We start from the raw sequence: 26,781 nt of genomic DNA on the forward strand, positions 1-26,781 counted from the left end.
TTTTGTGCCGTGGTTTTGTTTATAAATTGTATATTTTGTAAATAGTATTAGATCTGTAGGGGTGAACTGCCATTTTCTTTTGATTGTTTTCTCTTGTTTTCACAATAGGGAGTTAGGGTTAGCGACTGTTTTTTGGATTGTTTATTTCTATCAGGCTAGCTAGCACTTTCTGTGGGAAATGGCTTATTTTGTTTATTATGTTGGCCTTGGTTCGCCCTGAGTTGTAGTGTCATGTTTTGTTTGACACTTTCTTTCGTTTAAAATAAATATCATTCTGTTGGAACATCTCAATCCTGGATTTTGGTTTGGGGATCAGAGAGGGAACATGCTAATTTATCTTTGTATGTTGCACCCTGACCCCCTAGACAGGGGCGTAACAGACCAGTACAGTTATAGTACTTTGTACTTTGCCACATTTATCTTCTTCTTAGCGAGTGTCATGCATTCTGCTTCTCCAGCATTTTTAGGAGCTGTTGATGATATCAAATGCAGCTTACGGCCACACTGCTCTCGAAGCGCCCGATCTCGTCTGATCTCGGCAGCCAAATAGAGCCGGGCCTGGTTAGTACTTGGTAGGAAGACCGCCTGGGAATACCAGGTGCAGTAAGCTTTTTTGCTTGGGTTTACGGGCAGCACAAGCTGGTGTTACTGCCTATTTATTCATAGAAATTGTTCTATATTTTCATCAAATTTGTTCTTTCATTGCGGTTTTGCTACTTTATTGGTTTGTCAACCATCGTGCTTCATTACTAGTAGACCATGTTACGGTCCTGGCCATATGTGTTGTTTTTATTTTGTTGTTCTTATAGGTGCCCTGCCTGATTGGCCGGATTGGGGGGCAGTACAGGAAGCTGATTGGTCCATCCTACACTTCCTGGAGTTTTAAAAGTACGGTTCCCAACAGCTAGCGAGGCTCTTTCTGGCATCAGCACCTGTTTGCTGTACTTGGTTTCCAAATCTTATGTAGCATTTTTGAATTGTTAGGTTTTGTGCCGTGGTTTTGTTTATAAATTGTATATTTTGTAAATAGTATTAAATCTGTAGGGGTGAACTGCCATTTTCTTTGGACTGTTTTCACATTAGGGAGTTAGGGTTAGCGACTGTCTTTTGGTTTGTTTATTTCTATCAGGCTAGCTAGCACTTTCTGTGGGAAATGGCTTATTTTGTTTATTATGTTGGCCTTGGTTCGCCCTGAGTTGTAGTGTCATGTTTTGTTTGACACTTTCTTTCGTTTAAAATAAATATCATTCTGTTGGAACATCTCGATCCTGGATTTTGGTTTGGGGATCGGAGAGGGAACATGCTAATTTATCTTTGTATGTTGCACCCTGAGCCCCTAGACAGGGGCGTAACCGACCAGTACAGTTATAGTACTTTGTACTTTGCCACATTTATCTTCTTCTTAGCAAGTGTCATGCATTCTGCTTCTCCAGCGTTTTTAAGAGCTGTTGATGATGTCAAATGCAGCTTACGGCCACACCGCTCTTTAAGCGCCCGATCTCGTCCGATCTCGGCAGCCAAATAGGGCCGGGCCTGGTTAGTACTTGGTAGGAAGACCGCCTGGGAATACCAGGTGCTGTAAGCTTTTTTGCTTGGGTTTACGGGCAGCACAAGCTGGTGTTACTGCCTATTTATTCATAGAAATTGTTCTATATTTTCATCAAATTTTGTTCTTTCATTGCTGTTTTGCTACTTTATTGGTTTGCCAACCATCGTGCTTCATTACTAGTAGACCATGTTACGGTCCTGGCCATATGTGTTGTTTTTATTTTCTTGTTCTTATAGGTGCCCTGCCTGATTGGCCGGATTTGGGGGAAGTACAGGAAGCTGATTGGTCCATCCTACACTTCCTGGAGTTTTAAAAGTACGGTTCCCAACAGCTAGCGAGGCTCTTTCTGGCATCAGCACCTGTTTGCTGTTCTTGGTTTCCAAACCTTATTTAGCATTTTTGAATTGTTAGGTTTTGTGCCGTGGTTTTGTTTATAAATTGTATATTTTGTAAATAGTATTAAATCTGTAGGGGTGAACTGCCATTTTCTTTGGACTGTTTTCACATTAGGGAGTTAGGGTTAGCGACTGTCTTTTGGTTTGTTTATTTCTATCAGGCTAGCTAGCACTTTCTGTGGGAAATGGCTTATTTTGTTTATTATGTTGGCCTTGGTTCGCCCTGAGTTGTAGTGTCATGTTTTGTTTGACACTTTCTTTCGTTTAAAATAAATATCATTCTGTTGGAACATCTCGATCCTGGATTTTGGTTTGGGGATCGGAGAGGGAACATGCTAATTTATCTTTGTATGTTGCACCCTGAGCCCCTAGACAGGGGCGTAACCGACCAGTACAGTTATAGTACTTTGTACTTTGCCACATTTATCTTCTTCTTAGCAAGTGTCATGCATTCTGCTTCTCCAGCGTTTTTAAGAGCTGTTGATGATGTCAAATGCAGCTTACGGCCACACCGCTCTTTAAGCGCCCGATCTCGTCCGATCTCGGCAGCCAAATAGGGCCGGGCCTGGTTAGTACTTGGTAGGAAGACCGCCTGGGAATACCAGGTGCTGTAAGCTTTTTTGCTTGGGTTTACGGGCAGCACAAGCTGGTGTTACTGCCTATTTATTCATAGAAATTGTTCTATATTTTCATCAAATTTTGTTCTTTCATTGCTGTTTTGCTAATTTATTGGTTTGCCAACCATCGTGCTTCATTACTAGTAGACCATGTTACGGTCCTGGCCATATGTGTTGTTTTTATTTTCTTGTTCTTATAGGTGCCCTGCCTGATTGGCCGGATTTGGGGGAAGTACAGGAAGCTGATTGGTCCATCCTACACTTCCTGGAGTTTTAAAAGTACGGTTCCCAACAGCTAGCGAGGCTCTTTCTGGCATCAGCACCTGTTTGCTGTTCTTGGTTTCCAAACCTTATTTAGCATTTTTGAATTGTTAGGTTTTGTGCCGTGGTTTTGTTTATAAATTGTATATTTTGTAAATAGTATTAAATCTGTAGGGGTGAACTGCCATTTTCTTTGGACTGTTTTCACATTAGGGAGTTAGGGTTAGCGACTGTCTTTTGGTTTGTTTATTTCTATCAGGCTAGCTAGCGCTTTCTGTGGGAAATGGCTTATTTTGTTTATTATGTTGGCCTTGGTTCGCCCTGAGTTGTAGTGTCATGTTTTGTTTGACACTTTCTTTCGTTTAAAATAAATATCATTCTGTTGGAACATCTCAATCCTGGATTTTGGTTTGAGGATCGGAGAGGGAACATGCAAATTTATCTTTGTATGTTTCACCCTGACCCCCTAGACAGGGGCGTAACAGACCAGTACAGTTATAGTACTTTGTACTTTGCCACATTTATCTTCTTCTTAGCAAGTGTCATGCATTCTGCTTCTCCAGCGTTTTTAAGAGCTGTTGATGATGTCAAATGCAGCTTACGGCCACACCGCTCTCTAAGCGCCCGATCTCGTCCGATCTCGGCAGCCAAATAGAGCCGGGCCTGGTTAGTACTTGGTAGGAAGACTGCCTGGGAATACCAGGTGCTGTAAGCTTTTTTGCTTGGGTTTACGGGCAGCACAAGCTGGTGTTACTGCCTATTTATTCATAGAAATTGTTCTATATTTTCATCAAATTTTGTTCTTTCATTGCTGTTTTGCTACTTTATTGGTTTGCCAACCATCGTGCTTCATTACTAGTAGACCATGTTACGGTCCTGGCCATATGTGTTGTTTTTATTTTCTTGTTCTTATAGGTGCCCTGCCTGATTGGCCGGATTTGGGGGAAGTACAGGAAGCTGATTGGTCCATCCTACACTTCCTGGAGTTTTAAAAGTACAGTTCCCAACAGCTAGCGAGGCTCTTTCTGGCATCAGCACCTGTTTGCTGTTCTTGGTTTCCAAACCTTATTTAGCATTTTTGAATTGTTAGGTTTTGTGCCGTGGTTTTGTTTATAAATTGTATATTTTGTAAATAGTATTAAATCTGTAGGGGTGAACTGCCATTTTCTTTGGACTGTTTTCACATTAGGGAGTTAGGGTTAGCGACTGTCTTTTGGTTTGTTTATTTCTATCAGGCTAGCTAGCGCTTTCTGTGGGAAATGGCTTATTTTGTTTATTATGTTGGCCTTGGTTCGCCCTGAGTTGTAGTGTCATGTTTTGTTTGACACTTTCTTTCGTTTAAAATAAATATCATTCTGTTGGAACATCTCAATCCTGGATTTTGGTTTGAGGATCGGAGAGGGAACATGCAAATTTATCTTTGTATGTTTCACCCTGACCCCCTAGACAGGGGCGTAACAGACCAGTACAGTTATAGTACTTTGTACTTTGCCACATTTATCTTCTTCTTAGCAAGTGTCATGCATTCTGCTTCTCCAGCGTTTTTAAGAGCTGTTGATGATGTCAAATGCAGCTTACGGCCACACCGCTCTCTAAGCGCCCGATCTCGTCCGATCTCGGCAGCCAAATAGAGCCGGGCCTGGTGAGTACTTGGTAGGAAGACCGCCTGGGAATACCAGGTGCTGTAAGCTTTTTTGCTTGGGTTTACGGGCAGCACAAGCTGGTGTTACTGCCTATTTATTCATAGAAATTGTTCTATATTTTCATCAAATTTTGTTCTTTCATTGCTGTTTTGCTACTTTATTGGTTTGCCAACCATCGTGCTTCATTACTAGTAGACCATGTTACGGTCCTGGCCATATGTGTTGTTTTTATTTTCTTGTTCTTATAGGTGCCCTGCCTGATTGGCCGGATTTGGGGGAAGTACAGGAAGCTGATTGGTCCATCCTACACTTCCTGGAGTTTTAAAAGTACGGTTCCCAACAGCTAGCGAGGCTCTTTCTGGCATCAGCACCTGTTTGCTGTTCTTGGTTTCCAAACCTTATTTAGCATTTTTGAATTGTTAGGTTTTGTGCCGTGGTTTTGTTTATAAATTGTATATTTTGTAAATAGTATTAAATCTGTAGGGGTGAACTGCCATTTTCTTTGGACTGTTTTCACATTAGGGAGTTAGGGTTAGCGACTGTCTTTTGGTTTGTTTATTTCTATCAGGCTAGCTAGCGCTTTCTGTGGGAAATGGCTTATTTTGTTTATTATGTTGGCCTTGGTTCGCCCTGAGTTGTAGTGTCATGTTTTGTTTGACACTTTCTTTGGTTTAAAATAAATATCATTCTGTTGGAACATCTCAATCCTGGATTTTGGTTTGAGGATCGGAGAGGGAACATGCAAATTTATCTTTGTATGTTTCACCCTGACCCCCTAGACAGGGGCGTAACAGACCAGTACAGTTATAGTACTTTGTACTTTGCCACATTTATCTTCTTCTTAGCAAGTGTCATGCATTCTGCTTCTCCAGCGTTTTTAAGAGCTGTTGATGATGTCAAATGCAGCTTACGGCCACACCGCTCTCTAAGCGCCCGATCTCGTCCGATCTCGGCAGCCAAATAGAGCCGGGCCTGGTTAGTACTTGGTAGGAAGACCGCCTGGGAATACCAGGTGCTGTAAGCTTTTTTGCTTGGGTTTACGGGCAGCACAAGCTGGTGTTACTGCCTATTTATTCATAGAAATTGTTCTATATTTTCATCAAATTTTGTTCTTTCATTGCTGTTTTGCTACTTTATTGGTTTGCCAACCATCGTGCTTCATTACTAGTAGACCATGTTACGGTCCTGGCCATATGTGTTGTTTTTATTTTCTTGTTCTTATAGGTGCCCTGCCTGATTGGCCGGATTTGGGGGCAGTACAGGAAGCTGATTGGTCCATCCTACACTTCCTGGAGTTTTAAAAGTACGGTTCCCAACAGCTAGCGAGGCTCTTTCTGGCATCAGCACCTGTTTGCTGTTCTTGGTTTCCAAATCTTATTTAGCATTTTTGAATTGTTAGGTTTTGTGCCGTGGTTTTGTTTATAAATTGTATATTTTGTAAATAGTATTAAATCTGTAGGGGTGGACTGCCATTTTCTTTTGATTGTTTTCTCTTGTTTTCACATTAGGGAGTTAGGGTTAGCGACTGTCTTTTGGTTTGTTTATTTCTATCAGGCTAGCTAGCGCTTTCTGTGGGAAATGGCTTATTTTGTTTATTATGTTGGCCTTGGTTCGCCCTGAGTTGTAGTGTCATGTTTTGTTTGACACTTTCTTTCGTTTAAAATAAATATCATTCTGTTGGAACATCTCAATCCTGGATTTTGGTTTGAGGATCGGAGAGGGAACATGCAAATTTATCTTTGTATGTTTCACCCTGACCCCCTAGACAGGGGCGTAACAGACCAGTACAGTTATAGTACTTTGTACTTTGCCACATTTATCTTCTTCTTAGCAAGTGTCATGCATTCTGCTTCTCCAGCGTTTTTAAGAGCTGTTGATGATGTCAAATGCAGCTTACGGCCACACCGCTCTCTGAGCGCCCGATCTCGTCCGATCTCGGCAGCCAAATAGGGCCGGGCCTGGTTAGTACTTGGTAGGAAGACCGCCTGGGAATACCAGGTGCTGTAAGCTTTTTTGCTTGGGTTTACGGGCAGCACAAGCTGGTGTTACTGCCTATTTATTCATAGAAATTGTTCTATATTTTCATCAAATTTTGTTCTTTCATTGCTGTTTTGCTACTTTATTGGTTTGCCAACCATCGTGCTTCATTACTAGTAGACCATGTTACGGTCCTGGCCATATGTGTTGTTTTTATTTTCTTGTTCTTATAGGTGCCCTGCCTGATTGGCCGGATTTGGGGGAAGTACAGGAAGCTGATTGGTCCATCCTACACTTCCTGGAGTTTTAAAAGTACGGTTCCCAACAGCTAGCGAGGCTCTTTCTGGCATCAGCACCTGTTTGCTGTTCTTGGTTTCCAAACCTTATTTAGCATTTTTGAATTGTTAGGTTTTGTGCCGTGGTTTTGTTTATAAATTGTATATTTTGTAAATAGTATTAAATCTGTAGGGGTGAACTGCCATTTTCTTTGGACTGTTTTCACATTAGGGAGTTAGGGTTAGCGACTGTCTTTTGGTTTGTTTATTTTTATCAGGCTAGCTAGCACTTTCTGTGGGAAATGGCTTATTTTGTTTATTATGTTGGCCTTGGTTCGCCCTGAGTTGTAGTGTCATGTTTTGTTTGACACTTTCTTTCGTTTAAAATAAATATCATTCTGTTGGAACATCTCGATCCTGGATTTTGGTTTGGGGATCGGAGAGGGAACATGCTAATTTATCTTTGTATGTTGCACCCTGAGCCCCTAGACAGGGGCGTAACAGACCAGTACAGTTATAGTACTTTGTACTTTGCCACATTTATCTTCTTCTTAGCGAGTGTCATGCATTCTGCTTCTCCAGCATTTTTAAGAGCTGTTGATGATGTCAAATGCAGCTTACGGCCACACCGCTCTCTAAGCGCCCGATCTCGTCCGATCTCGGCAGCCAAATAGAGCTTGGCCTGATTAGTACTTGGTAGGAAGACCGCCTGGGAATACCAGGTGCTGTAAGCTTTTTTGCTTGGGTTTACGGGCAGCACAAGCTGGTGTTACTGCCTATTTATTCATAGAAATTGTTCTACATTTTCATCAAATTTTGTTCTTTCATTGCTGTTTTGCTACTTTATTGGTTTGTCAACCATCGTGCTTCTTTACTACTAGACCGGTACCGTTTTAGTACTTTGCCACATGTATCTTCTTCTTAGCGAATGTCATGCATTCTGCTTCTCCAGCGTTTTTAGGAGCTGTTGATGATATCAAATGCAGCTTACGGCCACACTGCTCTCGAAGCGCCCGATCTCGTCCGATCTCGGCAGCCAAATAGGGCCGGGCCTTGTTCGTACTTGGTAGGAAGACCGCCTGGGAATACCAGGTGCTGTAAGCTTTTTTGCTTGGGTTTACGGGCAGCACAAGCTGGTGTTACTGCCTATTTATTCATAGAAATTGTTCTATAATTTCATCAAATTTTGTTCTTTCATTGCGGTTTTGCTACTTTATTGGTTTTTCAACCATCGTGCTTCATTACTAGTAGACCATGTTACGGTCCTGGCCATATGTGTTGTTTTTATTTTGTTGTTCTTATAGGTGCCCTGCCTGATTGGCCGGATTGGGGGGCAGTACAGGAAGCTGATTGGTCCATCCTACACTTCCTGGAGTTTTAAAAGTACGGTTCCCAACAGCTAGCGAGGCTCTTTCTGGCAGCAGCACCTGTTTGCTGTTCTTGGTTTCCAAACCTTATTTAGCATTTTTGAATTGTTAGGTTTTGTGCCGTGGTTTTGTTTATAAATTGTATATTTTGTAAATAGTATTAGATCTGTAGGGGTGAACTGCCATTTTCTTTTGATTGTTTTCTCTTGTTTTCACAATAGGGAGTTAGGGTTAGCGACTGTTTTTTGGATTGTTTATTTCTATCAGGCTAGCTAGCACTTTCTGTGGGAAATGGCTTATTTTGTTTATTATGTTGGCCTTGGTTCGCCCTGAGTTGTAGTGTCATGTTTTGTTTGACACTTTCTTTCGTTTAAAATAAATATCATTCTGTTGGAACATCTCAATCCTGGATTTTGGTTTGGGGATCAGAGAGGGAACATGCTAATTTATCTTTGTATGTTGCACCCTGACCCCCTAGACAGGGGCGTAACAGACCAGTACAGTTATAGTACTTTGTACTTTGCCACATTTATCTTCTTCTTAGCAAGTGTCATGCATTTTGCTTCTCCAGGGTTTTTAAGAGCTGTTGATGATGTCAAATGCAGCTTACGGCCACACCGCTCTCTAAGCGCCCGATCTCGTCCGATCTCGACAGCCAAATAGAGCCGGGCCTGGTTAGTACTTGGTAGGAAGACCGCCTGGGAATACCAGGTGCTGTAAGCTTTTTTGCTTGGGTTTACGGGCAGCACAAGCTGGTGTTACTGCCCATTTATTCATAGAAATTGTTCTATATTTTCATCAAATTTTGTTCTTTCATTGCTGTTTTTCTACTTTATTGGTTTGTCAACCATCGTGCTTCATTACTAGTAGACCATGTTACGGTCCTGGCCATATGTGTTGTTTTTATTTTGTTGTTCTTATAGGTGCCCTGCCTGATTGGCCGGATTGGGGGGCAGTACAGGAAGCTGATTGGTCCATCCTACACTTCCTGGAGTTTTAAAAGTACGGTTCCCAACAGCTAGCGAGGCTCTTTCTGGCAGCAGCACCTGTTTGCTGTTCTTGGTTTCCAAACCTTATTTAGCATTTTTGAATTGTTAGGTTGTGTGCCGTGGTTTTGTTTATAAATTGTATATTTTGTAAATAGTATTAGATCTGTAGGGGTGAACTGCCATTTTCTTTGGACTGTTTTCACATTTGGGAGTTAGGGTTAGCGACTGTCTTTTGGATTGTTTATTTCTATCGGGCTAGCTAGCACTTTCTGTGGGAAATGGCTTATTTTGTTTATTATGTTGGCCTTGGTTCGCCCTGAGTTGTAGTGTCATGTTTTGTTTGACACTTTCTTTCGTTTAAAATAAATATCATTCTGTTGGAACATCTCGATCCTGGATTTTGGTTTGGGGATCAGAGAGGGAACATGCTAATTTACCTTTGTATGTTGCACCCTGACCCCCTAGACAGGGGCGTAACAGACCAGTACAGTTATAGTACTTTGTACTTTGCCACATTTATCTTCTTCTTAGCAAGTGTCATGCATTCTGCTTCTCCAGCGTTTTTAAGAGCTGTTGATGATGTCAAATGCAGCTTTTGGCCACACCGCTGTCTAAGCGCCCGATCTCGTCCGATCTCGGCAGCTAAATAGAGCCGGGCCTGGTTAGTACTTGGTAGGAAGACCGCCTGGGAATACCAGGTGCTGTAAGCTTTTTTGCTTGGGTTTACGGGCAGCACAAGCTGGTGTTACTGCCTATTTATTCATAGAAATTGTTCTATATTTTCATCAAATTTTGTTATTTCATTGCTGTTTTGCTACTTTATTGGTTTGTAAACCATCATGCTTCTTTACTACTAGACCAGTACCGTTTTAGTACTTTGCCACATTTATCTTCTTCTTAGCGAGTGTCATGCATTCTGCTTCTCCAGCGTTTTTAGGAGCTGTTGATGATGTCAAATGCAGCTTACGGCCACACCGCTCTCTAAGCGCCCGATCTCGTCCGATCTCGGCAGCCAAATAAGGCCGGGCCTAGTTAGTACTTGGTTCGAAGACCGCCTGGGAATACCAGGTGCTGTAAGCTTTTTTGCTTGGGTTTACGGGCAGCACAAGCTGGTGTTACTGCCTATTTATTCATAGAAATTGTTCCATATTTTCATCAAATTTTGTTCTTTCATTGCTATTTTGATACTTTATTGGTTTGTCAACCATCGTGCTTCATTACTAGTAGACCATGTTACGGTCCTGGCCATATGTGTTTTTTTTTTTTTGTTGTTCTTATAGGTGCCCTGCCTGATTGGCCGGATTGGGGGGCAGTACAGGAAGCTGATTGGTCCATCCTACACTTCCTGGAGTTTTAAAAGTACGGTTCCCAACAGCTAGCGAGGCTCTTTCTGGCAGCAGCACCTGTTTGCTGTTTTTGGTTCCCAAACCTGGTTGCAGACAGAGGTGTGGTTTCTCTCTAGAGCGAGCAGTGACGGACCCGCGCATGAGCCTGTTTTGGCGGGCTTTTTCAGTTTGCTTGTGTTTTTTGTCGTAATTTAACTAAATAGTATAGAGATTTCGATTTTGTTTATGTTACTAATCCCCCCGGCGGATTTGCTCCGTTCGGGGGCGCTTTCATTTTGCCTTTTTCTTTTTTATTTTATTTTGGTTTTGTTTTTTTGCCGAGTGTTACTCGATTCGCCAAGCTACGTAAAATGGAGAATGGCGGAGAAAGACGAGGTAAATTGACGGAGGACGCTGTGAAAATTGTGGCTCCTACCATGAGATGTCGGGGGGAAACGGCAATGCCAGCCGAAATAGAGTACGGAGCGGGAGCAACCAAACGCCAGGCCGTGGAGCAGGGAGAGAAGAGAAATGGCGGGCAAGTTCCGGGCTTGTCAATGCAGAGGATTACTTCAGCAAAGAGGACGGGGAAAGGAGTGGATTTGGTCGGAGAGCAGCGGCAGAATAGGTTGGAGATTGATGGCATTTGTGTGGATGGAAAACATCAGGAGGAACGGGCGAGGATGCAGACGGAGATGAGCGGAAGACGGGAGACAATGAGAGAAAAAAGGTACGAAAAAGATTTGACTGTATTGGCAGAGGTGGTTGGTGAAGAGAAGGTGAAAACGATGGAACTGTTACGAGCAATACGTGATGTGTGTGGAGGCATAGTTGCGCTGCGTGAGACCGGATCGAATAAATATGAGGTGACGGTAAAAAGTGAAGCTGGAAAGAAAAGGCTACTGGATGGATTTAAAGTTGGTAAAGCGGTGGTAATGGTAAAAACATTAGCAATTGATGAACTGGTGGTGTCTTTTTTGAATTTGCCGGCGTATATAACGGACGAGGAAATTATGGAAAAACTGGACGTGTGGGGAGTGAGAGCGATCTCGCCTATTAAAAGGAGGATGTGGCCCGGGACTGATGTGGCGGACGGTACAAGATATATGAAGGTAAAGTTTAATGAAACTGTGCAGTCACTGCCCTACTCAGCGAAATTCATGACAGCTAATGGTCCGGAGTATTTTAGAGTAATTCACAATAATCAAGTGAAAGTTTGTCGGATGTGCTTACAGCCGGGACACATCGTGAGGGACTGTCCGGATTTCACCTGTTTTAAATGTAATAAACAGGGACATTATGCACGTGAGTGTGATGCCAGGATGCACAGATGTATGGAATGTCATAGCTCCACAGAGGAATGTCAATGTAAAAATATAGATGAAGGGAATGGGGAGGGTAGCAGGGAATCCATCTCCGAGGATGACAGGAGTGAGGTTAGACCTGTAGAGGAGCCAGAGCTGAATATGGGCAGCGAGAGTGAACAGGAGGATGAGGTGGTGTTGGAGACGCAGGGCGGTGACCTGCCTGTGCGGGAGGAACATGGGAGTGAAAGAGAGGATGTGTTGGGATCTAGTATGGATCAAGTGCTGGCAGAGTGGAGCGGGGATAGGGCGGGTCACCCTGAAGGGGGTTGGCTGAGCCCATCTTGGCTCGCTTCACAGAAGGTCCCCTCTCATAATGGAATACCACCCGCCCCTAGAGAGGAAGACTCGGATGCTGCCCTGCTGGCTCCCCAGGCTGACAGTATAGAGTCAGATTCGGAGATGGATGTTCAGCAGATAAAGCAGGTTAGAAAACGTCCACAGCAAGAGAAATCAGGGAGGAGTGAGGGAGGGAATAGAGGCAAAGGGAAAAAACAGCTTAGGAAATGACCTTTTTAATCGGTGTTTACTTGATAATGCTGCTTCAATCGCAAAATTTAAACGGGTTAACAAATATTGGGAAAATAGAGCAACTCTGTGGAGAAATGGCATGCGACATCTTGTGTGTCCAGGAATGTAGGTGGTCCATGGACAAAATAGACACTATAAAATCTTTTTGGAGAGGGGAGCTCTTTTACTCCCTCTCCTCAAACAAAACTGCTGGAGTGGCAATTTTTGTAAAGCCGGGTGTGTGTGAGAGTATTGTGGAGATTTTTAAGGATGGACAGGGTAGACTAATTGTTATTGATATAATACATTATAATAAAAAATATAGAATTCTGAATTTGTACGGTCCGAACAGTGAACCTGAAAGGAGAGGTTTCTTTGAGCGCTGCAAAAGGTGGACAGATGATCGCTCGGTAGTGATAGGAGATTGGAATGTTGCTCTGACTAAGGCGGACGTAGGAGTTAATAATAAATTTAAACAAGACATTAGTAGATCGGCTGTTTTTGTATGGATGGATGAGTGTGATTTGATAGATGCGTGGAGAGTGCTGAACCCCGGCACCCGGGCGTATTCGCGCAGGCAAGTGGTATTGGGCAGGCTAAAGCAATCCAGGATTGACCTGTGTTTGTTGGCGTCGAGTTTGGTGCAAGAATTAAATGAGTGTAAATATTGTTTTTGTTCCTGGAGTGATCATGCCTGTTTAAAGGTGACTCTAGGGGAGGGTGGTATGCAAAGGAATGGGGGCCTGTGGTGTTTTAACACTTCCCTCCTTGAAGATCAAGTTTTTAAAGATAAAATGAAGTCTTTTCTCTCTGCTCTATGTGATGAGAGTGATTATGTCGTGGATATCATTGAGTGGTGGGAGCGCACCAAATTTAAAATTAAAAAGCGTTGTATCGCTCTGAGCAGAGAGAAGAGGCTGAGGGAAAAGACAGAGGAGGCTGAGCTGAGACATCATCTAAAAGAGGAGCTTGAGCTTATTGAGGCTGAGTGTGACCGTCCCTTGGATGTCTATCTTGGATTGAGGGAGCAGCTGAGACGGTTAGATGAGAGAAAATGCAGAGGCGCAATGATCCGCAGTAAAGCACAACACATGTTGAAAGGGGAGCGCTGTACTGCTTTTTTTCTAGGTTTGGAAAAAAGGAAACAGGCAAAAACATACATACCAGAAATAAAAGACCTTGATGGAAACACACATACTGATATAGTGGATATTTTACAAGCAATACAAGAATACTACGCTAATTTGTTTAGCAAACAACATATTAAAAAAGCACAAATGGGCACAGTATTAGGAAAAATTGGCTGCTCCCTCAGTCACGAGGAAGCGGCTCTGTGTGATGGTGACATTCAGATTGAAGAAGTGAGAGCAGCGATTGGAAGCCTTAATACATCTAAAAGCCCGGGTGTGGATGGTCTCTCAGCTGAGTTTTACCAACATTTCAGCAACATACTGGCCCCCGTCCTCTGCAGGCTATACTCTGCCATGCAGGAGGAGAACAGGTGCGCGGAGTCTTTTTTAAGGGGTGTGATCACTCTAGTTTATAAAAACAAAGGCGCCAGAGATGACCTGGCAAATTATAGGCCAATTAGTCTGCTCAATACTGACTATAAGATCCTCGCTAAGGTGCTAGGGTTCAGGCTTAAGGGAGTGATTGGCTCGATAGTTGGGCCTACCCAGACTTACAGCATTCCGGGGAGGGATATCGCTGACTGCATTTTGTCAACAAAATTCTCATTGGAGAATTTAATGGCTACAGGAGGTATATACCTTAATGTAGATCTAGAGAAGGCATTTGACAGAGTGAGTCACGATTTTCTCTTCGAGTGTCTGGGGGTTTTTGGGTTCGGCCCAACTTTTCGAGGGTGGATGAAGTTACTGTACAGCCGAGCTACTAGTGTCGTGAAGTGCAATGGCTTCGTGACAGATCCCGTCCCCTTAGAAAGATCAGTGAGACAGGGGTGCCCCCTATCAGCTATGCTCTATGCAATAGTGGCAGAACCTCTAGCACAGTCAATTATATCTGACTCTCAAATAATTGGGATCACGTCGCCCAGAGGAACTGATTTCAAAATAGCACAATATGCAGATGATATTAACATCATGGTCAGGGATGGGGATAGTTTGCGAAGGGTTTTGCAACATCTAGATGCATATGAGCAAGCTGCGGGAGCACGGGTAAATAAGGACAAATCGAGTTTGATCCTGGGGCCTGGTACTGTTCTTGGGGAGGAAGGCCAGCATTTTAAAAGGGGCGGGCCTGAGGTTAAAGTACTTGGTGTATATTTGGGCTCACAACCAGAAGACAGCAGTCGTAGATCCTGGGAAGAGCAGGTTGCGGGGTGTAGATCAAGGCTCGCACTGTGGAGAATGAGGGGATTAGGTTTAAAAGGGAAAATCACTGTAATAAATGCAGTAATTGTGCCGAGACTTGTCTACACCATGCAGGTTTGTCACCTGCCGAGTGATGTACTGGTACGCCTGAGCAGCGCTATTGAGGATTTTCTATGGAAGGGGAGAGCAATGAAAATTGCACATAAGACACTGGTCGGGCCGTACAAAAAGGGGGGACTCAAACTGTGTAATTTAAAAGCAAAATTGAAGTCATTAAGAATAAAACTGTTTAAGAAAATGCTGAGCCAGAAAACTAAAAACATATGGGAGGATTATTTGTATGATGATGTACTGAAAAGAGGTATGTGCGGCTTTTACAATCTATGTAGCGTCACACTCGGCCGGCCTATTGTGGGAACATGTCCACTCTTCCAGGAGGCGGCTGAGGCATGGGTGGAAATCCTGCCCCAGTTGGAGTGTGTAATTACATCAAAACAAAGTGTGTTAAACCAGCCCATCTTTGGGAACCCCTGCCTCAGCGGCCGAGAGGGATGTAAGGCCGGTCGGGGCATCTTGACTGAGGCGCTACATCAGATTAAAGATGTTTTAGACCAGACAGGGGCTCCTAGCCCTCTTGCGGTATTTAGTAAAATTAGGATGAAAGGGTTTAATATAAAAAAGGCTAGAGTTGTTCGATTTTGTGATGATTTATTAGAGCGAATGCCGCAAGAGTGGAAAGAGTGGTTGTCGGAAGTGGATGAGGATCGGGTGGAGGACGACGAGCTGGATTTTGCTCTGACCTGTGACGTCAAAAACAGAAAACTGCAAGATTTACAATCAAAATTTTGGTATAGGGTTTTAATTAACAAAATATTCCAAGAACCTACAGCAAACACTGCATGGTCTCATCTCTTTCTTACCCGTCCCGTCTCTGAAATTTGGTCAAATATACACAGTAAGTGGCTTCCCCCTGCAATAGCAAACTCAAACTTCCTGCTGCGTCACAGAAGGGTGCTGGTTTCTGTCGTCCTTCACCAGATAAGTAAAAGCACGTATGCGAGAACCTGTCCGGTCTGTAGGGTGGAAGATGAAGATTTTAACCACTTTATGCTATACTGTACAGTCACACGGGATTTCAGGGACTGGGTTAAAACGTTGTTAATCAATAAGTGTAAACTGCCTAAGTTAGAAGGGGAAGCATGGGACTGGGTGTGGTGCTTTGGGAAACAAAAAGGTGATAAAAGATGTAATGTTGGTTTAATCAATTTTTTATTGAGTGTAGCACGTCATGTGTTGTATGTTGGTAGAAATTATGCTTTGTATGGGGGGAAAAGGACAAACAGGGTGGGTTTTTTTCAAAATATGGTGACACATTACATGAGAATTCTGTTTTCAGTGGATGAGGATGAGTTTATAGCTAGGTGGGGGGCAAGGAATGATTTATGTGAGCTGGATGGGGAGGGTAGATTGCACTTCGATTTTGGGTGAATTTATTTAACCTTGTAGTATATGGGCGTATATATTTAAGAATGTATGTGTGTATGTAGGTGTATGTATATATGTATATATATGTGTGTATGTATATATATGTATGTATACATGTATATATGTGCATACAAATATGTGGAAAAAAGGGGAAGAGGCTTGCTTTGCTTTAATTTGTTTGATTTACTGTTAAAAAGACGAATGAATTTACTCTTTTTCTTTATGTTTCTCTGTATATAGTTAATTTTTATTTTGTAAAGTGTATTTTTGATAATAAAAAGATAAAAAAAAAAAAAAAAAAAAAAATAAGCGCCCGATCTCGTCCGATCTCGGCAGCCAAATAGAGCCGGGCCTGGTTAGTACTTGGTAGGAAGACCGCCTGGGAATACCAGGTGCTGTAAGCTTTTTTGCTTGGGTTTACGGGCAGCACAAGCTGGTGTTACTGCCTATTTATTCATAGAAATTGTTCTATATTTTCATCAAATTTTGTTCTTTCATTGCTGTTTTGCTGCTTTATTGGTTTGTCAACCATCGTGCTTCTTTACTACTAGACCGGTACCGTTTTAGTACTTTGCCACATGTATCTTCTTCTTAGCGAATGTCATGCATTCTGCTTCTCCAGCGTTTTTAGGAGCTGTTGATGATATCAAATGCAGCTTACGGCCACACTGCTCTCGAAGCGCCCGATCTCGTCCGATCTCGGCAGCCAAATAGGGCCGGGCCTTGTTAGTACTTGGTAGGAAGACCGCCTGGGAATACCAGGTGCTGTAAGCTTTTTTGCTTGGGTTTACGGGCAGCACAAGCTGGTGTTACTGCCTATTTATTCATAGAAATTGTTCTATATTTTCATCAAATTTTGTTCTTTCATTGCTGTTTTGCTACATTATTGGTTTGTCAACCATCGTGCTTCATTACTAGTAGACCATGTTACGGTCCTGGCCATATGTGTTGTTTTTATTTTGTTGTTCTTATAGGTGCCCTGCCTGATTGGCCGGATTGAGGGGCAGTACAGGAAGCTGATTGGTCCATCCTACACTTCCTGGAGTTTTAAAAGTACAGTTCCCAACAGCTAGCGAGGCTCTTTCTGGCAGCAGCACCTGTTTGCTGTTCTTGGTTTCCAAACCTTATTTAGCATTTTTGAATTGTTAGGTTTTGTGCCGTGGTTTTGTTTATAAATTGTATATTTTTGTAAATAGTATTAAATCTGTAGGGGTGAACAGCCATTTTCTTTTGATTGTTTTCTCTTGTTTTCACATTAGGGAGTTAGGGTTAGCGACTGTCTTTTGGTTTGTTTATTTCTATCAGGCTAGCTAGCACTTTCTGCGGGAAATGGCTTATTTTGTTTATTATGTTGGCCTTGGTTCGCCCTGAGTTGTAGTGTCATGTTTTGTTTGACACTTTCTTTCGTTTAAAATAAATATCATTCTGTTGGAACATCTCGATCCTGGATTTTGGTTTGGGGATCAGAGAGGGAACATGCTAATTTATCTTTGTATGTTGCACCCTGACCCCCTAGACAGGGGCGTAACAGACCAGTACAGTTATAGTACTTTGTACTTTGCCACATTTATCTTCTTCTTAGCAAGTGTCATGCATTCTGCTTCTCCAGCGTTTTTAAGAGCTGTTGATGATGTCAAATGCAGCTTACGGCCACACCGCTCTCTAAGCGCCCGATCTCGTCCGATCTCGGCAGCCAAATAGAGCCGGGCCTGGTTAGTACTTGGTAGGAAGACCGCCTGGGAATACCAGGTGCTGTAAGCTTTTTTGCTTGGGTTTACGGGCAGCACAAGCTGGTGTTACTGCCTATTTATTCATAGAAATTGTTGTATATTTTCATCAAATTTTGTTCTTTCATTGCTGTTTTGCAACTTTATTGGTTTGTCAACCATCGTGCTTCATTACTAGTAGACCATGTTACGGTCCTGGCTATATGTGTTGTTTTTATTTTATTGTTCTTATAGGTGCCCTGCCTGATTGGCCGGATTGGGGGGCAGTACAGGAAGCTGATTGGTCCATCCTACACTTCCTGGAGTTTTAAAAGTACGGTTCCCAACAGCTAGCGAGGCTCTTTCTGGCAGCAGCACCTATTTGCTGTTCTTGGTTTCCAAACCTTATTTAGCATTTTTGAATTGTTAGGTTTTGTGCCGTGGTTTTGTTTATAAATTGTATATTTTGTAAATAGTATTAGATCTGTAGGGGTGAATTGCCATTTTCTTTTGATTGTTTTCTCTTGTTTTCACAATAGGGAGTTAGGGTTAGCGACTGTCTTTTGGTTTGTTTATTTCTATCAGGCTAGCTAGCACTTTCTGTGGGAAATGGCTTATTTTGTTTATTATGTTGGCCTTGGTTCGCCCTGAGTTGTAGTGTCATGTTTTGTTTGACACTTTCTTTCGTTTAAAATAAATATCATTCTGTTGGAACATCTCGATCCTGGATTTTGGTTTGGGGATCGGAGAGGGAACATGCTAATTTATCTTTGTATGTTGCACCCTGAGCCCCTAGACAGGGGCGTAACAGACCAGTACAGTTATAGTACTTTGTACTTTGCCACATTTATCTTCTTCTTAGCAAGTGTCATGCATTCTGCTTCTCCAGCGTTTTTAAGAGCTGTTGATGATGTCAAATGCAGCTTACAGCCACACCGCTCTCTGAGCGCCCGATCTCGTCCGATCTTGGCAGCCAAATAGGGCCGGGCCTGGTTAGTACTTGGTAGGAAGACCGCCTGGGAATACCAGGTGCTGTAAGCTTTTTTGCTTGGGTTTACGGGCAGCACAAGCTGGTGTTACTGCCTATTTATTCATAGAAATTGTTCTATATTTTCATCAAATTTTGTTCTTTCATTGCTGTTTTGCTACTTTATTGGTTTGCCAACCATCGTGCTTCATTACTAGTAGACCATGTTACGGTCCTGGCCATATGTGTTGTTTTTATTTTCTTGTTCTTATAGGTGCCCTGCCTGATTGGCCGGATTGGGAGGCAGTACAGGAAGCTGATTGGTCCATCCTACACTTCCTGGAGTTTTAAAAGTACGGTTCCCAACAGCTAGCAAGGCTCTTTCTGGCAGCAGCACCTGTTTGCTGTTCTTGGTTTCCAAACCTTATTTAGCATTTTTGAATTGTTAGGTTTTGTGCCGTGGTTTTGTTTATAAATTGTATATTTTGTAAATAGTATTAGATCTGTAGGGGTGAACTGCCATTTTCTTTTGATTGTTTTCTCTTGTTTTCACATTAGGGAGTTAGGGTTAGCGACTGTCTTTTTGTTTGTTTATTTCTATCAGGCTAGCTAGCACTTTCTGTGGGAAATGGCTTATTTTGTTTATTATGTTGGCCTTGGTTCGCCCTGAGTTGTAGTGTCATGTTTTGTTTGACACTTTCTTTCGTTTAAAATAAATATCATTCTGTTGGAACATCTCGATCCTGGATTTTGGTTTGGGGATCAGAGAGGGAACATGCTAATTTATCTTTGTATGTTGCACCCTGAACCCCTAGACAGGGGCGTAACAGACCAGTACAGTTATAGTACTTTGTACTTTGCCACATTTATCTTCTTCTTAGCAAGTGTCATGCATTCTGCTTCTCCAGCGTTTTTAAGAGCTGTTGATGATGTCAAATGCAGCTTACGGCCACACCGCTCTCTAAGCGCCCGATCTCGTCCGATCTCGGCAGCCAAATAGAGCCGGGCCTGGTTAGTACTTGGTAGGAAGACCGCCTGGGAATACCAGGTGCTGTAAGCTTCTTTGCTTGGGTTTACGGGCAGCACAAGCTGGTGTTACTGCCTATTTATTCATAGAAATTGTTCTATATTTTCATCAAATTTTGTTCTTTCATTGCTGTTTTGCTACTTTATTGGTTTGTCAACCATCGTCCTTCATTACTAGTAGACCATGTTACGGTCCTGGCCATATGTGTTGTTTTTATTTTGTTGTTCTTATAGGTGCCCTGCCTGATTGGCCGGATTGGGGGGCAGTACAGGAAGCTGATTGGTCCATCCTACACTTCCTGGAGTTTTAAAAGTACGGTTCCCAACAGCTAGCAAGGCTCTTTCTGGCAGCAGCACCTGTTTGCTGTTCTTGGTTTCCAAACCTTATTTAGCATTTTTGAATTGTTAGGTTTTGTGCCGTGGTTTTGTTTATAAATTGTATATTTTGTAAATAGTATTAGATCTGTAGGGGTGAACTACCATTTTCTTTGGACTGTTTTCACATTTGGGAGTTAGGGTTAGCGACTGTCTTTTTGTTTGTTTATTTCTATCGGGCTAGCTAGCACTTTCTGTGGGAAATGGCAAATTTTGTTTATTATGTTGGCCTTGGTTCGCCCTGAGTTGTAGTGTCATGTTTTGTTTGACACTTTCTTTCGTTTAAAATAAATATCATTCCGTTGGAACATCTCGATCCTGGATTTTGGTTTGGGGATCAGAGAGGGAACATGCTAATTTATCTTTGTATGTTGCACCCTGACCCCCTAGACAGGGGCGTAACAGACCAGTACAGTTATAGTACTTTGTACTTTGCCACATTTATTTTCTTCTTAGCAAGTGTCATGCATTCTGCTTCTCCAGCGTTTTTAAGAGCTGTTGATGATGTCAAATGCAGCTTACGGCCACACCGCTCTCTAAGCGCCCGATCTCGTCCGATCTCGGCAGCCAAATAGAGCCGGGCCTGGTTAGTACTTGGTAGGAAGACCGCCTGGGAATACCAGGTGCTGTAAGCTTTTTTGCTTGGGTTTACGGGCAGCACAAGCTGGTGTTACTGCCTATTTATTCATAGAAATTGTTCTATATTTTCATCAAATTTTGTTCTTTCATTGCTGTTTTGCTGCTTTATTGGTTTGTCAACCATCGTGCTTCTTTACTACTAGACCGGTACCGTTTTAGTACTTTGCCACATTTATCTTCTTCTTAGCGAGTGTCATGCATTCTGCTTCTCCAGCGTTTTTAGGAGCTGTTGATGATATCAAATGCAGCTTACGGCCACACCGCTCTCTAAGCGCCCGATCTCGTCCGATCTCGGCAGCCAAATAGAGCCGGGCCTGGTTAGTACTTGGTAGGAAGACCGTCTGGGAATACCAGGTGCTGTAAGCTTTTTTGCTTGGGTTTACGGGCAGCACAAGCTGGTGTTACTGCCAATTTATTCATAGAAATTGTTCTATATTTTCATCAAATTTTGTTCTTTCATTGCGGTTTTGCTACTTTATTGGTTTGTCAACCATTGTGCTTCATTACTAGTAGACCATGTTACGGTCCTGGCCATATGTGTTGTTTTTATTTTGTTGTTCTTATAGGTGCCCTGCCTGATTGGCCGGATTGGGGGAAGTACAGGAAGCTGATTGGTCCATCCTACACTTCCTGGAGTTTTAAAAGTACGGTTCCCAACAGCTAGCGAGGCTGTTTCTGGCAGCAGCACCTGTTTGCTGTTCTTGGTTTCCAAACCTTATTTAGCATTTTTGAATTGTTAGGTTTTGTGCCGTGGTGTTGTTTATAAATTGTATATTTTGTAAATAGTATTAGATCTGTAGGGGTGAACTACCATTTTCTTTGGATTGTTTTCACATTTGGGAGTTAGGGTTAGCGACTGTCTTTTGGTTTGTTTATTTCTATCGGGCTAGCTAGCACTTTCTGTGGGAAATGGCAAATTTTGTTTATTATGTTGGCCTTGGTTCGCCCTGAGTTGTAGTGTCATGTTTTGTTTGACACTTTCTTTCGTTTAAAATAAATATCATTCCGTTGGAACATCTCGATCCTGGATTTTGGTTTGGGGATCAGAGAGGGAACATGCTAATTTATCTTTGTATGTTGCACCCTGACCCCCTAGACAGGGGCGTAACAGACCAGTACAGTTATAGTACTTTGTACTTTGCCACATTTATCTTCTTCTTAGCAAGTGTCATGCATTCTGATTCTCCAGCGTTTTTAAGAGCTGTTGATGATGTCAAATGCAGCTTACAGCCACACCGCTCTCTAAGCGTCCGATCTCGTCAGATCTCGGCAGCCAAATAGAGCCGGGCCTGGTTAGTACTTGGTAAGAAGACCGCCTGGGAATACCAGGTGCTGTAAACTTTTTTGCTTGGGTATACGGACAGCACAAGCTGGTGTTACTGCCTATTTATTCATAGAAATTGTTCTATATTTTCATCAAATTTTGTTCTTTCATTGCTGTTTTGCTGCTTTATTGGTTTGCCAACCATCGTGCTTCATTACTAGTAGACCATGTTACGGTCCTGGCCATATGTGTTGTTTTTATTTTCTTGTTCTTATAGGTGCCCTGCCTGATTGGCCGGATTTGGGGGCAGTACAGGAAGCTGATTGGTCCATCCTACACTTCCTGGAGTTTTAAAAGTACGGTTCCCAACAGCTAGCGAGGCTCTTTCTGGCATCAGCACCTGTTTGCTGTTCTTGGTTTCCAAATCTTATTTAGCATTTTTGAATTGTTAGGTTTTGTGCCGTGGTTTTGTTTATAAATTGTATATTTTGTAAATAGTATTAAATCTGTAGGGGTGGACTGCCATTTTCTTTTGATTGTTTTCTCTTGTTTTCACATTAGGGAGTTAGGGTTAGCGACTGTCTTTTGGTTTGTTTATTTCTATCAGGCTAGCTAGCGCTTTCTGTGGGAAATGGCTTATTTTGTTTATTATGTTGGCCTTGGTTCGCCCTGAGTTGTAGTGTCATGTTTTGTTTGACACTTTCTTTCGTTTAAAATAAATATCATTCTGTTCGAACATCTCGATCCTGGATTTTGGTTTGGGGATCGGAGAGGGAACATGCTAATTTATCTTTGTATGTTGCACCCTGAGCCCCTAGACAGGGGCGTAACAGACCAGTACAGTTATAGTACTTTGTACTTTGCCACATTTATCTTCTTCTTAGCAAGTGTCATGCATTCTGCTTCTCCAGCGTTTTTAAGAGCTGTTGATGATGTCAAATGCAGCTTACGGCCACACCGCTCTCTGAGCGCCCGATCTCGTCCGATCTCGGCAGCCAAATAGAGCCGGGCCTGGTTAGTACTTGGTAGGAAGACCGCCTGGGAATACCAGGTGCTGTAAGCTTTTTTGCTTGGGTTTACGGGCAGCACAAGCTGGTGTTACTGCCTATTTATTCATAGAAATTGTCCTATATTTTCATCAAATTTTGTTCTTTCATTGCTGTTTTGCTACTTTATTGGTTTGCCAACCATCGTGCTTCATTACTAGTAGACCATGTTACGGTCCTGGCCATATGTGTTGTTTTTATTTTCTTGTTCTTATAGGTGCCCTGCCTGATTGGCCGGATTTGGGGGCAGTACAGGAAGCTGATTGGTCCATCCTACACTTCCTGGAGTTTTAAAAGTACGGTTCCCAACAGCTAGCGAGGCTCTTTCTGGCATCAGCACCTGTTTGCTGTTCTTGGTTTCCAAATCTTATTTAGCATTTTTGAATTGTTAGGTTTTGTGCCGTGGTTTTGTTTATAAATTGTATATTTTGTAAATAGTATTAAATCTGTAGGGGTGGACTGCCATTTTCTTTTGATTGTTTTCTCTTGTTTTCACATTAGGGAGTTAGGGTTAGCGACTGTCTTTTGGTTTGTTTATTTCTATCAGGCTAGCTAGCGCTTTCTGTGGGAAATGGCTTATTTTGTTTATTATGTTGGCCTTGGTTCGCCCTGAGTTGTAGTGTCATGTTTTGTTTGACACTTTCTTTCGTTTAAAATAAATATCATTCTGTTGGAACATCTCAATCCTGGATTTTGGTTTGAGGATCGGAGAGGGAACATGCAAATTTATCTTTGTATGTTTCACCCTGACCCCCTAGAAAGGGGCGTAACAGACCAGTACAGTTATAGTACTTTGTACTTTGCCACATTTATCTTCTTCTTAGCAAGTGTCATGCATTCTGCTTCTCCAGCGTTTTTAAGAGCTGTTGATGATGTCAAATGCAGCTTACGGCCACACCGCTCTCTAAGCGCCCGATCTCGTCCGATCTCGGCAGCCAAATAGAGCCGGGCCTGGTTAGTACTTGGTAGGAAGACCGCCTGGGAATACCAGGTGCTGTAAGCTTTTTTGCTTGGGTTTACGGGCAGCACAAGCTGGTGTTACTGCCTATTTATTCATAGAAATTGTTCTATATTTTCATCAAATTTTGTTCTTTCATTGCTGTTTTGCTACTTTATTGGTTTGCCAACCATCGTGCTTCATTACTAGTAGACCATGTTACGGTCCTGGCCATATGTGTTGTTTTTATTTTCTTGTTCTTATAGGTGCCCTGCCTGATTGGCCGGATTGGGGGGCAGTACAGGAAGCTGATTGGTCCATCCTACACTTACTGGAGTTTTAAAAGTACGGTTCCCAACAGCTAGCGAGGCTCTTTCTGGCATCAGCACCTGTTTGCTGTTCTTGGTTTCTAAACCTTATTCAGCATTTTTGAATTGTTAGGTTTTGTGCCGTGGTTTTGTTTATAAATTGTATATTTTGTAAATAGTATTAAATCTGTAGGGGTGAACTGCCATTTTCTTTGGACTGTTTTCACATTAGGGAGTTAGGGTTAGCGACTGTCTTTTGGTTTGTTTATTTCTATCAGGCTAGCTAGCACTTTTTGTGGGAAATGGCTTATTTTGTTTATTATGTTGGCCTTGGTTCGCCCTGAGTTGTAGTGTCATGTTTTGTTTGACACTTTCTTTCGTTTAAAATAAATATCATTCTGTTGGAACATCTCGATCCTGGATTTTGGTTTGGGGATCGGAGAGGGAACATGCTAATTTATCTTTGTATGTTGCACCCTGACCCCCTGGACAGGGGCGTAACAGACCAGTACAGTTATAGTACTTTGTACTTTGCCACATTTATCTTCTTCTTAGCAAGTTTCATGCATTCTGCTTCTCCAACGTTTTTATGCAGCTTACGGCCACACCGCTCTCTAAGCGCCCGATCTCGGCAGCCAAATAGAGCCGGGCCTGGTTAGTACTTGGTAGGAAGACTGCCTGGGAATAAAAGGTGCTGTAAGCTTTTTTGCTTGGGTTTACGGGCAGCACAAGCTGGTGTTACTGCCTATTTATTCATAGAAATTGTTCTATATTTTCATCAAATTTTGTTCTTTCATTGCTGTTTTGCTGCTTTATTGGTTTGTCAACCATCGTGCTTCTTTACTACTAGACCGGTACCGTTTTAGTACTTTGCCACATTTATCTTCTTCTTAGCGAGTGTCATGCATTCTGCTTCTCCAGCGTTTTTAGGAGCTGTTGATGATATCAAATGCAGCTTACGGCCACACTGCTCTCGAAGCGCCCGATCTCGTCCGATCTCGGCAGCCAAATAGGGCCGGGCCTTGTTAGTACTTGGTAGGAAGACCGCCTGGGAATACCAGGTGCTGTAAGCTTTTTTGCTTGAGTTTACGGGCAGCACAAGCTGGTGTTACTGCCTATTTATTCATAGAAATTGTTCTATATTTTCATCAAATTTTGTTCTTTCATTGCGGTTTTGCTACTTTATTGGTTTGTCAACCATCGTGCTTCATTACTAGTAGACCATGTTACGGTCCTGGCCATATGTGTTGTTTTTATTTTGTTGTTCTTATAGGTGCCCTGCCTGATTGGCCGGATTGGGGGGCAGTACAGGAAGCTGATTGGTCCATCCTACACTTCCTGGAGTTTTAAAAGTACAGTTCCCAACAGCTAGCGAGGCTCTTTCTGGCATCAGCACCTGTTTGCTGTTCTTGGTTTACCAAACCTTATTTAGCATTTTTGAATTGTTAGGTTTTGTGCCGTGGTTTTGTTTATAAATTGTATATTTTGTAAATAGTATTAAATCTGTAGGGGTGGACTGCCATTTTCTTTTGATTGTTTTCTCTTGTTTTCACATTAGGGAGTTAGGGTTAGCGACTGTCTTTTGGTTTGTTTATTTCTATCAGGCTAGCTAGCGCTTTCTGTGGGAAATGGCTTATTTTGTTTATTATGTTGGCCTTGGTTCGCCCTGAGTTGTAGTGTCATGTTTTGTTTGACACTTTCTTTCGTTTAAAATAAATATCATTCTGTTGGAACATCTCGATCCTGGATTTTGGTTTGGGGATCGGAGAGGGAACATGCTAATTTATCTTTGTATGTTGCACCCTGAGCCCCTAGACAGGGGCGTAACAGACCAGTACAGTTATAGTACTTTGTACTTTGCCACATTTATCTTCTTCTTAGCAAGTGTCATGCATTCTGCTTCTCCAGCGTTTTTAAGAGCTGTTGATGATGTCAAATGCAGCTTACGGCCACACCGCTCTTTAAGCGCCCGATCTCGTCCGATCTCGGCAGCCAAATAGGGCCGGGCCTGGTTAGTACTTGGTAGGAAGACCGCCTGGGAATACCAGGTGCTGTAAGCTTTTTTGCTTGGGTTTACGGGCAGCACAAGCTGGTGTTACTGCCTATTTATTCATAGAAATTGTTCTATATTTTCATCAAATTTTGTTCTTTCATTGCTGTTTTGCTACTTTATTGGTTTGCCAACCATCGTGCTTCATTACTAGTAGACCATGTTACGGTCCTGGCCATATGTGTTGTTTTTATTTTCTTGTTCTTATAGGTGCCCTGCCTGATTGGCCGGATTTGGGGGAAGTACAGGAAGCTGATTGGTCCATCCTACACTTCCTGGAGTTTTAAAAGTACGGTTCCCAACAGCTAGCGAGGCTCTTTCTGGCATCAGCACCTGTTTGCTGTTCTTGGTTTCCAAACCTTATTTAGCATTT

General features: G+C 42.5%; 23 pseudogenes; all 23 read left to right on the top strand.

The window, feature by feature from the left end:
• The first annotated feature begins 491 nt into the window (after window positions 1-491).
• Window positions 492-610, top strand: LOC137116977 (5S ribosomal RNA; annotated as a pseudogene).
• An 856-nt stretch (window positions 611-1,466) lies between these two features.
• On the top strand, window positions 1,467-1,585 carry LOC137116816 (5S ribosomal RNA; annotated as a pseudogene).
• Window positions 1,586-2,442: 857 nt separating this feature from the next.
• Window positions 2,443-2,561, top strand: LOC137116817 (5S ribosomal RNA; annotated as a pseudogene).
• An 857-nt stretch (window positions 2,562-3,418) lies between these two features.
• Window positions 3,419-3,537, top strand: LOC137116907 (5S ribosomal RNA; annotated as a pseudogene).
• An 857-nt stretch (window positions 3,538-4,394) lies between these two features.
• On the top strand, window positions 4,395-4,513 carry LOC137116899 (5S ribosomal RNA; annotated as a pseudogene).
• An 857-nt stretch (window positions 4,514-5,370) lies between these two features.
• On the top strand, window positions 5,371-5,489 carry LOC137116800 (5S ribosomal RNA; annotated as a pseudogene).
• An 867-nt stretch (window positions 5,490-6,356) lies between these two features.
• On the top strand, window positions 6,357-6,475 carry LOC137116915 (5S ribosomal RNA; annotated as a pseudogene).
• An 857-nt stretch (window positions 6,476-7,332) lies between these two features.
• Window positions 7,333-7,451, top strand: LOC137116958 (5S ribosomal RNA; annotated as a pseudogene).
• A 251-nt stretch (window positions 7,452-7,702) lies between these two features.
• Window positions 7,703-7,821, top strand: LOC137117020 (5S ribosomal RNA; annotated as a pseudogene).
• An 867-nt stretch (window positions 7,822-8,688) lies between these two features.
• On the top strand, window positions 8,689-8,807 carry LOC137116908 (5S ribosomal RNA; annotated as a pseudogene).
• An 857-nt stretch (window positions 8,808-9,664) lies between these two features.
• Window positions 9,665-9,783, top strand: LOC137116976 (5S ribosomal RNA; annotated as a pseudogene).
• A 251-nt stretch (window positions 9,784-10,034) lies between these two features.
• LOC137117030 (5S ribosomal RNA) lies at window positions 10,035-10,153 on the top strand (annotated as a pseudogene).
• A 6,592-nt stretch (window positions 10,154-16,745) lies between these two features.
• On the top strand, window positions 16,746-16,864 carry LOC137116988 (5S ribosomal RNA; annotated as a pseudogene).
• An 868-nt stretch (window positions 16,865-17,732) lies between these two features.
• Window positions 17,733-17,851, top strand: LOC137116801 (5S ribosomal RNA; annotated as a pseudogene).
• An 867-nt stretch (window positions 17,852-18,718) lies between these two features.
• On the top strand, window positions 18,719-18,837 carry LOC137116982 (5S ribosomal RNA; annotated as a pseudogene).
• Window positions 18,838-19,704: 867 nt separating this feature from the next.
• On the top strand, window positions 19,705-19,823 carry LOC137116802 (5S ribosomal RNA; annotated as a pseudogene).
• Window positions 19,824-20,680: 857 nt separating this feature from the next.
• On the top strand, window positions 20,681-20,799 carry LOC137116803 (5S ribosomal RNA; annotated as a pseudogene).
• Window positions 20,800-21,050: 251 nt separating this feature from the next.
• On the top strand, window positions 21,051-21,169 carry LOC137116885 (5S ribosomal RNA; annotated as a pseudogene).
• An 856-nt stretch (window positions 21,170-22,025) lies between these two features.
• On the top strand, window positions 22,026-22,144 carry LOC137117018 (5S ribosomal RNA; annotated as a pseudogene).
• Window positions 22,145-23,011: 867 nt separating this feature from the next.
• Window positions 23,012-23,130, top strand: LOC137116891 (5S ribosomal RNA; annotated as a pseudogene).
• Window positions 23,131-23,997: 867 nt separating this feature from the next.
• Window positions 23,998-24,116, top strand: LOC137116804 (5S ribosomal RNA; annotated as a pseudogene).
• A 1,196-nt stretch (window positions 24,117-25,312) lies between these two features.
• Window positions 25,313-25,431, top strand: LOC137116989 (5S ribosomal RNA; annotated as a pseudogene).
• Window positions 25,432-26,299: 868 nt separating this feature from the next.
• LOC137116818 (5S ribosomal RNA) lies at window positions 26,300-26,418 on the top strand (annotated as a pseudogene).
• Window positions 26,419-26,781: the final 363 nt, after the last annotated feature.

Source organism: Channa argus, unplaced genomic scaffold (genome assembly GCF_033026475.1).
Source record: "Channa argus isolate prfri unplaced genomic scaffold, Channa argus male v1.0 Contig032, whole genome shotgun sequence".
Classification (NCBI taxonomy): Eukaryota; Metazoa; Chordata; class Actinopteri; order Anabantiformes; family Channidae; genus Channa; species Channa argus.